This window comes from Colobus angolensis, unplaced genomic scaffold (assembly GCF_000951035.1).
Source record: "Colobus angolensis palliatus isolate OR3802 unplaced genomic scaffold, Cang.pa_1.0 Scaffold395, whole genome shotgun sequence".
Classification (NCBI taxonomy): domain Eukaryota; kingdom Metazoa; phylum Chordata; class Mammalia; order Primates; family Cercopithecidae; genus Colobus; species Colobus angolensis.
Genome location: NW_012117321.1, coordinates 412,550 through 421,959, shown reverse-complemented (window position 1 = coordinate 421,959; position 9,410 = coordinate 412,550).

Genomic DNA, 9,410 nt, shown 5'->3' with positions numbered 1-9,410 from the left:
GATTCTATCCCACAGCCCACAAGGGCCTGAAGAGACCCAAAAAGAGCTGAGCTGGGGGAGTCAGAGAAAGGCCTGCTGAGTGAAGGGCAGCGTGGGCCTTGGCATGAGTGGGCACTAAGGGCACATGACCTGGCTCCCACTGGAGAGGAGGCAGCAGGGAAGAGTCCTGCAGAGCCCTCATATACTCCACTCAGCTCCCAGGTACATGTAGTGCCCATAAGCCTCTCAGGAGACCTAGGAATGGTTCTTCATTGGTCAAGAAATGAGGCAATCCCACCCAAACCCACACAGACACTGATGCCTGCACACATCAGAGAACAAACCTTTTGTGCACAGGGTGAGGCAAAGGGGGAATATCCCCTCCTTCTCCCTGTGGATCCCAGAACACTTGCTCCTCCTGGTGCCTCCATCCCCAACTCCACAGGGTGCTGACCACAACTAAAGTGCTCCATGGAAAGAACAGCCCATGGTTGGATCCCAAGAGGCGTTATGTCCTGAACGGGCCATGCTGGGTCTAAGGTGGTAGTTCCCAATCACAGAGCCTCTCACTTTGCCACCCACTGGCCCTGTGCTTCAGCTTCCCTTGGTGGCACATGGTAACAATCCCGCTCTGAAGGCTGGAGGACCCACAGAGGCTGCCACACCCAGTTAAATGGCTGCATTGTGAAAGTCGGGGGCAAGAGACATTCCTTGCCTTGGGTCTCTTGCCTTGGGACTGATGTCCATCAGGCCACAGCCAGGCCGGCCTGCTGGAGAGGGCTGTGTTCCCTGTACTCTGAGTGGGAAATGGTGCTCAGAGTTCTGGGTCACTACTGTTGACTCCCGCAAAACACAGGGGCAGGCATGCTCCATTATGTAAGCCTTGGGTCAATCCCAGAGAATAAGCATCAAATTCACTCCTGTCTGAAGCTGTCTGCCCCGAGGCATTTGGGTTTTGGGGTGAGATAAGGATCTGGAGTCAGCATCAAAGTGTTCTGGTTTTGGAAACACATGAAGTTCTCTGCAGCTCTCTGAGGTACAGGACATGGTGCCAGGTCTGTGCTTTAAAAAAGTCTAAGAGGAGTGGGGGTGCCTGGAAGGAACTCTGAAGCCAAGGTTAAGGGTTTCACCTTTCCTACATCCCCACCGGAGACATTCCACAAAGTCTCATGACAAACTCGGAATAGGCAAATAATAATAATAATAATATAAAAAATAAAAAAGAGTTGGGATGCAGAAAAGTGGAGGGGAGAGGAGGGAGTGATAAGAGATTACAGGGGATCATCTGGACCAATCCTGAAACCCTCCTACCATATCATACCCTATCAGTCCTCTCAGACAGCTGAGGAATCTGAGGTCTGGAGGAGGCAATCAGAGCCTGGACAGGCAGCTGGCAGCCTGGAGTCCCCAAGGTCCAGGCAGACACCACCCCAACCCTCAGCCAGAGGCAGACGGACTCCCAGCTCATTCACTTGGAAATCACTCAGGTTGGCTGTGCCATTGGCCTTCCCAAACCCTCCCCTTCCACTTACCAGACAACAGCCTTCCTGCAAAGCTGCCAGGCTAGGGATGAGGATGCCTCAGTCCCCCTAGGAATTGGCTGTCCCAAGGGGGCAGGTGCCTGGCAGCCACCCACCAGGCCACTGCTCTCTGCTTACTGCGTGGAGCCCGGGGCTCATGTAAAGAGCAGGTGGCATGCACAGCACTTAGCCCGGCTCTGCTGGGGACTGTAGGTGCTGCACCTCTGGGACCGTGGTACCCCTGCACGTTGGGGTCAGCGCACCCTTCCCCCTGCTGGCCCCACAAACCTTTCTAGAAGACCCACCACGATCTTCCTGACCCTGACAGCCAGCGGCCCCACAGCCCTGGGACATCTGCCCACTGCCCTTCTCCTTGCATTGGGCACCCCTATTAGCCCACCAGGTATGAAAGCAGGGTGAGGGCAGTGGTGATGTCAGAGGGTGTGACAGAGGGTGTGTCGTGCCCAGCACTGGGGGCTAGACATGAGCTCATGCACTCATACCCACCCTCCAAAGTCCAGCCTCTCACTTTGGCCAAAGCTGGCCAGGAACTGGGGCCTTGGGACAGAGGGGACAGACATCTCCGTGCCGACTCCCTGCAGCGTCCTCATGGTTGGGTGTCACTTCTGCCACTGCAGGTGCCACATCAAATGCTGTGCCCAGGTGGCTCCAGCTGCGATCTTCAGGAAGCAGGGGCAGCAAAACCAGGCACTGGCCCCACGTTGCCACTCACACCTGTAGACCACTTTCCACCCAGGCACCCATTCCGCGTCCTTGAAGCCTCAACCCTCTGAACCTTTGCCTTGTGCTGGCTGAGTCTTTCTTTGCCTCACTCTCCAGGAGCTCTGGGGAGGTGTCGACCACAGTGGCTGCAGCCAAGCAGAGCACAATTACGCAGGCCGAGGTGCCCAGGGTGGGGAGGGGACCTTAGCGTCTTTAACTAGTGCCCTCAACTACCGGCAGGCACGCTCCCTGCCAGGTCTGTGTATGACACCCGCAGAAGGAGGGTTATGAGAAGCAGGCTATCATAACTCCAGTTCTGGGCCCCCAGATGTGGGATAGAGGGGGACAGGCAGAACTGGGATGTGACTGTAATGGAGATGGGTCTGTAAAGGGCTGGCTGGGAGCTCCAGTCTCCTCTTTCCTTGGTAGGAGGCCTGAGGCCCATCTGCAGCTCTCTTTGACTCCTTTTATTCTGCAGAACACCCAGACCCCAGCCTTCTCATGGAAATTGTAAGACGCATGAGGCCCAGGGTTCTTTCAGCCTCTTCCCAACCATGGTCTTTCTATTTCCCCCATATATTTGGGGGACAGGAGGCACTTATTATAAACTCAAATTCCACCTCCTTATAGTTAGTCCTAGGATCTGTCATCTTGGTCAGAATCCCAGAGAGTGCCTCCCTACGTAGAAGAGGCCACTGGGCATCTTATCCCACATTCTGTGGACATGACCTGCTATGATGTCTGTCTACTTTGAAGGAGTGTCTAACTCATTGAATAGAATTGAGGCCCGGAGATCTATATGCTGTAGTCATTAAATTATGCTAAAGTTCTCGAAAAGTAACCACACGAAGTTAACGGCTTAGTATTTCTGTGTTAAATGAAAGAATCCCAACCAGAACCTTCTTGGATATCTAAGTGGGCATGACACCCCTTTTCCAGCACCCAGGGATCCCTAATCTGCCTGTATAAAGGATGATGACAGCCGAGCACGGTGGCTCATGTCTGTAATCCCAGCACTTTGGGAGGCCAAGATGGGTGGATTACCTAAGGTCGGGAGTTCGAGACCAGCCTGACCAACAGGGAGAAACACCTTATCTACTAAAAATACAAAATTAACCAGGTGCATGCCTGTAATCCCAGCTACCTGGGAGGCTGAGGCAGGAGAATCACTTGAATCCGGGAGGCAGAGATTGCGGTGAGCTGAGATTATGCCATTGAACCCCAGCCTGGGCAAAAAAAGTGAAATTCCATCTCAAAAAAATAAATAAAAATAAATAAAGGATGATGACTAGCTAGAAAAAAATCCCTCACACTTTCTTTAAAATAGAAAACAGATTATTAATTTATTGAATAAAGCAGATTTGCTTTCTATGTGCTGTGTGCTCTTTTGCCTTTTACTATAGTTCACACTTTACTCAAGATCAGATAATTCATACTAGAGAAATACTATACATGTAATGGATGTAGAAAGAGTTTGATCTAAAATATAAACCTTAGAAATAACCAGAATTCACAGAAAATTCTTCCATAGGGAAATTTTTCAAATGCTATAAATGTGAAGAAGTATTCAAAAATCACGTCTAAATAAACATCAGAGAATTTCCACGATAAAGTACAAAGGCACTAAATTTTTCAAACTTTACATTTAACAAGAATGTTTAATAGAGAGAATAATCTAAAGTCAAAACAATGAGATAATTTGTTTGTTTGTTTGTTTGTTTGAAATGGAGTCTGGCTCTGTCGCCCAGGCTGGAGTGCAGTGGTGCAATTTCGGCTCACTGTAAGCTCCACCTCCTGGGTTCAAGCGATCCTCCTGCCTCAGCCTCCCGAGTAGCTGGGATTACAGGCACCTGCCACCACGCCTGGCTAATATTTGTATTTTTAGTAGAGACGGGGTTTCACCGTGTTGGTCAGATTGATCTCAAACTCCTGACCTCAGGTGATCCACCTCTCTTGGCCTCCCAAAGTGCTAGGATTACAGGCTTGAGCCACCATGCCCAGCCACATGTGGAATTTTATCACTGTGCTTTTTTATGTGAGGCATTATAGTATTTTCACATAGTATAGTTCCCTGGATATAAAAGCTCAAAAATTGTGATTCCTTGGACAGTCACTAAATCTTCAAGCAAAAACACATTTTTACCTTCTTTTTACATTGATTACAAAAGACCATATGAAGAATCATTTTTAATATTAACTTGTTACATACTTGATACACTTTACATCATTTTTATGTTCTTGAGGGAGGGAAATTAGGATTCAGTTTATCACTGGACATTCAGGAGGCAAGTCAATCTTTTTTATTTCCTTATAAAATTAGCATCTTCATAAGCTGTTAAACAGAAGGTTATCTTAATTTTTATTGCAGTAGAAGGAAATAGATTTAAAATATTTATAGATTTATAGCAAATAGAGACTCATTATTTAAAGGATAAATAACAATTTTTTCTTTTGTTATTTTTGCCAGTTTAAGGCAGTAGCTGTGTATGTCATATAAATGTCTTCCTACCACATCAAAAATGTTGCTTTTAAAATTTTTGTTCATAAATTGAGAAGGAAGGAATTTTCTCTATATAAGTTTATATCATTGAATACATCGACATCAAAAGGAATATTAGAATCCAGCATGAAGATAATGACTAATAAAAATGAGGTACATATTTTATAAAAGCATAATCAGATTTGAATGAGGAATGCTTTCCATATCCTTGAAAGAAAAACTGTGGCTTGGGTTTTAAAGTGTTCTGAGACTGAAGTATTAAGATCCTATTCCTATAAGCAAGATCAGTCTTACTAATTTTGCCACAACTAAGAGCTAATTCATTCACTCTATGTGTGCCACTAAATCAAGAGATTGAGCAAGTCAAAAAAATTATACAGAAATTGGAACTGAAATAAACAGTAGCAGAACTGAAAAAATATAATAGAAATGTTTAACAGGAGACTCAATCCTAAAGAAGAAAAATTCAGCAAACTCAAAGACAGGCTATTTAAAAATAACCAACCATAAAGTGAACAAATGTACACATTTCAGAAATTTCAGAAAAAGGGAGAAAGAGGAAAAGGAATTTAAATATATAATTTCTTATGTGGGGAAAGGAAAGAGAGATCATACTGTTACTGTGCCTGAGTAGAAAAAAGTAGACATAAGAGACTCCATTTTGTTCTGTACTAAGAGAAATTCTTCTGCCTTGAGATGCTGTTAATCTATAACCCTAGCCCCAACCCTGTGCCACAGAGACATGTGCTGTGTTGACTCAAGGTTTAATGGATTTAGGGCTGCGCAGGATGTGCTTTGTTGAAAACAGTGCTTGAAGGCAGTATGCTTGGTAAAAGTCATCGTTATTCTCTCATCTCAAGTACCCAGAGACACAATACACTGCAGAAGGCCACAGGGACCTCTGCCTAGGAAAGCCAGATATTGTCCAAGGTTTCTTGTCAGGTGATAGCCTGAGATATGGCCTCGTGGGAAGGGAAAGACCTGACCATCCCCCAGCCCGACACCATAAAGGGTCTGTGCTGAGGAGGATGAGTGAAAGAGGAAGGCCTCTTTGCAGTTGAGACAAGAGGAAGGCATCTGTCTCTTGCTCGTCCTGGGAATAGAATGTCTTGGTGTAAAATCCAATTGTATGTTCTATTTACTGAGATAGGAGAAAACCACCTTAAGGCTGGAGGTGAGACATGCTGGCTGCAATACTGCTCTTTATTGCACCCAGATGTTTGTGTGCATGCATGTCAAGGCACAGCACCTCCTGCTGACCCTCTCCCCACTATTACCCTATTGTCCTGCCACATTCCCCTCTCCGAGATGGTAGAGTTGATGATCAATAAATACTGAGGGAACTTAGAGACCGGTGCCGGCTTGGGTCTATGCTGAGTGTCGGTCCCCTGGGCCCTCTTTTCTTTCTCTATACTTTATCTCTGTCTTTTATTTCTTTTCTCAATCTCTTGTCCCACCTGATGAGAAACACCCACAGGTGTGGAGGGGCAGGCTACCCCTTCATCTTAAAACTTTCCAAATCTAGAAAAGAACATGAACACCCAGCTTTCTGAAGCTCAAAATACCTACAGCAAGAAGAACCTAATAAAGTTTGCCCTTGGACATATTATGATCGTCAAAACACAAAGATAAAGCACAAATCTTGAAAGCAGCAAGAGATAAATTCTTCACATAGAAGGAAATCTTTATAATGGTATCAGTGGATTTTTCAGCAGAAACTTTGCAAGAAAACTGGGAGAACATATATTCAAAATGCTGAAAGAAGGAAAAAAACTGACAATTAAGAAGAGTTTAACCAACAAGGCTGTTCTTTAGAAATAATAGAGGTCAAGACATTCCAACATTTCGAGACAAAAAAGAAGGTGAGGGAATTTATCACACCTCAACCTGTCTTGCAAGAAATGCTAAAAGGCATCCTTCATATTGATATGATCGAATGTAAATAATATGAAAAACATTAAAGTATAAATGTTACTGAAAATGGTAAATACTTAGTGAAATTTAGAACACTCTTAACACTGTAGTGGTTTTGCACAAGTCACTTTGAACTTTAGTATAAAATCTATAAATATATTAAAAATAAATAACTACAATAATTTGCTAATGGACACACAACATAAAAAGTTGTAAAGTTTGACATATATAGTATAAAATCTATGAAAGGGAGAAAATTTGTAAAGTTTTTCTATGCATAGAAGTTAAATTGTCATCATCCTAAACAAGATTGTTAAGATACAAGATGTTTTACATAAGTCTTATGACAACCACCAGGAAAAAAAAAACTGTAGTAGATACACAGAAGAAAAAGAGAAAGTAATTAAAGCATATAAAAACAACAAAAATGAAACAAAAATTTAAGTTTGGGTAATGGCTCATGCCTATAATCCCCGCACTTTGGGAGCAAGATGGGAGAATCATGTGGCAGCCACAACTAAGGGCTCTGTTGGGTGTCTGCCATAGAATCTCTATACATCAGGTGCCTAATAAGTGCTGAGGCAGGTGAGGCTCCTGGGCAGATGGGTGGGTGACCTATAGACCTGCTTGCTTTGAGCACCTCCACCAACAAATGGGCCAGGCCTCCACTTTTCTTCCTATCTGTCCCATCTCATTTGATGTGCCCAGTCACTCTTTGCAGTTGACACTGTTTGTGTCCCATACCCACTGTCTGCATATGGACAGGGAAGGCTGGTGGGTGAAGAAACTCATCCAAGTCGCACAGTTGGTGAAATGTGGAGCTGGGATAAGACCCAGATCACTAGACTCTAGTCAGGGAACGGCTCGTCTGAGACAGCTGGTGCCAGAGGCATGGCCTGACCCTGCCCTGCCCTGCCCTAAGGAGCAGAGCTGCTCACCCCTTCCATCAGAGTCAACTGCTCTGCCAGCAGCTGGGGAGGGAATTCCACGTCAGGCAGCTCTGCACTGGGCTGGTTTTTTGCAGTTGCAATGCCTCAGAAGAGAGCGCAGCTGAAACCAAAACACCTAGGCAAGGGCAGTGTGGCTATGTGATGGGCCTGTTACTGGGGAGGATAGGCCCCCCCGTCAGTGGGTGCAGTGGAGGCTGGCAGCTGCGAAATGTTGTGGCCCACTTGCCACCTCCCTTCCTCAAAAACAGGGTGGATTCCACTGTTGGGGTGCATGAAAGCGCCTGGTCTCCACACTTCCTCCTTGGCCTTGTGGCAGCAATAGCAGTGGCAGTAGTGACTGTGGCAGGAGCCCCAGGGTGGACCATTGGCCTCTGGAGCCAGGCTCTCAGAAGAATGCGGGCCACAGCTGAAATGCTCAGGCAGGAGTAGGTCAGCTGCACTGTGGACTCGATACTTGGAAAGGCAGGCCTTGTCTAGTAGGACTCAGTCATCTCACAGATCTGTAAGGCTCTTTTCATTTTTCTTCAATCATTCATCTGAAACGTTCTCTTCAGATTGGTTAATTTCTAGGGCTCCATCTTCAAGTTTATTTCTTCTGTTTCTAATCAGCTGATCCTCTCAACAGTACTTTTTTATTATCATCTTTCTATTTGGTCCTTTTATAATTTCCATTTCTCTGCTGAGATCCCACATCTGCTCAATCATTATGAGAATATTTTTCTTTACCTCCATGACCATATTTATAATAGCTGCTTTCCAATTCTTGTCATCTTATTACAACACCTTGAACATCTTGGAGATAGCGTCTAATGCCTGTTTTAGTTTTAGTCTTGTATATGAATTACATTATCCTGCTTTTTTCACACATCTCATGAATTTTAAAATTATGTGCTGGAAACTATAAATAACAATTATAGAGACTCTGAATGCTGTTGTGTTTCTTGAGGAGTATTATTATTTTTCTAGAAGAACTTAATTTGAACTCAACTCCAATCCCAAACCCTATCTCCCCTACAGTGGACAAAGCTGAAATTCTTATTCACTTCTTACCCACCCATGTATTATACCATATGTATTACATATAAATTATATTTCTATATAATTACATATCATATTTTATCAAAAATGTATTATTTTTCCTGTGAGAGTCTTGTTAAACAAGCTATTTCACTCTTACCTGAAGCCAGAAACTCAGTTTTGTTTGCTTTTTGATTTTTTTTGTGAATGGAATTAAATACTATGCATGCTTTTTAATCTGGTTTCTTGTATGCAACATTGTGATATTCATTCATCCCATTGTATATATGTATATATATTTTTTTTCAGTAAGGAAACGTTTGGTAATCTGACAGGAAAATGTGAAGACAGTTTGAAGTTAGAGTTATTCTTTAACATCTGTTTTGTTGACAAGGACTGAGAGGAGGCAATTCACCTGTGCAAGATTACCTAAGAAAATGAGTGCACTCATTATAAACTTCAGAACCCAGCTGTGGCGACTCTGCTGTTTTCCAGGAATTAGGTACATTTAGTTTTTGCCTTGGTGGCTCCCTTTTCTAACAATCCCAGGGCTAGGGCCATCCTGCTTCTACAGGTGACATGACAATTATGGGCGTGAGGGAGATGAACTCACAGTATCCCTTCCTTATAACCATGGTTCAGGGACCACAATTCATGCACAGACTCACTCCAAGACTCAGCCGGGTAAGCGTCTGTTTCTCAGCTTCTTTACCAGTTAGTGATCAAGACTCAGGTGGGATGATGTCTGTAATTCTCTCACAATTTGTTCTTACATCTCACTGAATTATAACTAGTCAGTAGGTGTTT